The sequence below is a fragment of the Egretta garzetta genome, unplaced genomic scaffold (genome assembly GCF_000687185.1).
Source record: "Egretta garzetta isolate BGI_Z169 unplaced genomic scaffold, ASM68718v1 scaffold152, whole genome shotgun sequence".
Classification (NCBI taxonomy): Eukaryota; Metazoa; Chordata; class Aves; order Pelecaniformes; family Ardeidae; genus Egretta; species Egretta garzetta.
Window position 1 is genome coordinate 961,626 of NW_009259037.1, and position 2,358 is coordinate 963,983.

Consider the following 2,358-nt stretch of genomic DNA (forward strand, 5'->3'; position numbering starts at 1 on the left):
AATCTACTCAGACCCACGCTACTGAAAACTCTCTTCTCACACAGTGAGGCACTCCTGGAAATGTATTATTGCCTTAAAAGTCAAGTTCAGACCTAATCACCACTTAGACAGTACAAGGAGAAAAAGGCAATATCATTGTTATTCAAGTTACTTAGTCCTTTACTCAAGAAAAAATTCTTCCCTGGACTATTCCCTCACATGAGTGAACCCATTGGTTTGAAACTGAGATTAAGTTTTCCCCCTAACAGATTAACTTAATTATATTAAATTCAAATTCAATTCAAACAAATTCAACAATTCTGGGAAATCTTATGGTTCACGTTACACGGATCACCTTAAACGATTACAACAGCCCTTTCTGGCCTGATGGATCTTGATGAGTCTATGATTCTGTGAAATTACTTAATAGATTAATTAATTCAGAATGGTAAAGCCTAATTCAACCTTCAAAACTGAACCGGTGTCTCTTACCTTGTTTTCTCTATAACACCAAGGAATTGTATTTCTTTGTAGTGTTGTTAAAACACTGATGCAGGAATTACTGGCTTATGCTTCTCTTTCAGATACTGGGACCTGCAAAGAGAGCTTCTAGAGCAGGTTGTTCAGGTCTTTAATACTGCAACATGTATTCTGTCTCTTCTTGGGTGGTTGAGGTCACTCGTTAGCAGAGTATCCCCCAAGCAGCTCTTTCCAGCAATTCGGGGACTTAAGCAAGCTAGGAAAGGCAACCAGCAGCATCTTCAGTCTCTGGAAACCTCTATTTCTGGTATGCAAACCAAAACTTTACACTGTAGGAGGATGCACAGGAGCAAATACTCTACAGAAGATGTTTGTGGGTTTGTGGCTGAATCAATTACATTCCCACACCAGCTTTTATTGCAGCAAACTCTTCGAGAATGACCAGACAGGCTGTGTGACCCATCAGGTTTTCTAATGCAAAAATAATGCAGTACAACTTCCCGTTCAGTCTTTGTTCTTCTGAATTACACCTCAGGTTGCTTTCGCCTTGGTAGTCATTCCTCTTCCGTATCACCTTATGTTTGAAGAGATCTAAAGATTAGACCACTTAACGGCACACTGTGTTCACTATACAAATTATTGATTGCCTGGTTTTAGACCGTTTCTCTCACAGTCTCCTGTAGTGAATTGAGAACGGAATACAGCTGATAAAATGTGCCCTTTCCTCGAGTTCAACCACCAAAACACTTGGGTTACAATCTCACAGGATGTTTCTATCATTATCTCGCTCCCCCTAACCAGTAACGCTCAGGTTTTAAGAAGCAGAACAGCACTCGCTGACAGCCTGAGACGCTAATTATTTTTTTTTTTTTCTGTTATAGCTGCATATATGAATACTGTAGTAGAACTTGGATTATACATTTTCTATATTTGTCTCCATATTTCTTTCATCAGAAAATGAAGTCTAAGCCTAGCTGCAAAGTTAGGATGTGGCCATGAACTTTCCCAACCTTGCCATTGTTCAGATTTCTATTTCCAGAAGACTCACCGATACACTAAAATCAAGCTTACACAGCAAACCCCCTCTTTTTAAGGTGTCTTGTAAGAGCAGAGGAAAAAGCCCATTATAGCGTGGTCTGAAAAAATGAAAATTTGATTCTTGTTTGCACGAAGGATCTCCCATAGAGCCTTTGGAGTACAAAACCTGTTACAGTGGAAGCAAACTGTGTTTGGGAAGAACTTGTGTTATCCTAAAAAAAAAAGCTAATGAGGTTACTGTTTCCAAATGTAAAAGGCAGAAACTTTCCGGCGCATGACCACAGGAGTCCAGGGACCCTGAACCACCAGCAGCTCCCTCCTGTGCTTCTCCTCGCCCTTGAGCAGCCCCACTGGTGCATCTGCCCAGCCTTCCCCTCCATCCTCTTTAGGGCTGGTTAGCCTTGCAGGACTGGTTTTAACGACAGCACGGCACTGTGCAGTGCGGCATCTCCCACTAAGGAAAGAAACCTCATTGTGAACAGCCCATACGCATCTCCTTCTTTCACGCTTCTTTCTTCCTAGGAGTTTGCTCTGAAGCAGGTGAGACCTGACATTTCATCAGGGCAAAGCTTTTTCCCATTAGCCCCACAGCTACAGGGGAGGGCAAAGCAGCAGATTTTGGTCCTTTCAGAGGAACTTACCGATTGCACCGATGAGTTTAGCTCAACATGCTCGCCTCTTTGGTCACTGGGTCAAAAGGCCACCCATCCCATCTTCTCATGGCTGCTTCTCATGACCGGTGCTAGCTGGCAAATGCCAGCAGAATATTTGATTTGTTGGTCCCATCCTTCCCTGTTCAAGGCTGTAGCACTGAGCTAAAAGACCTTTTTCATCCATCTCTTTTCATCCACCACTTTGCCT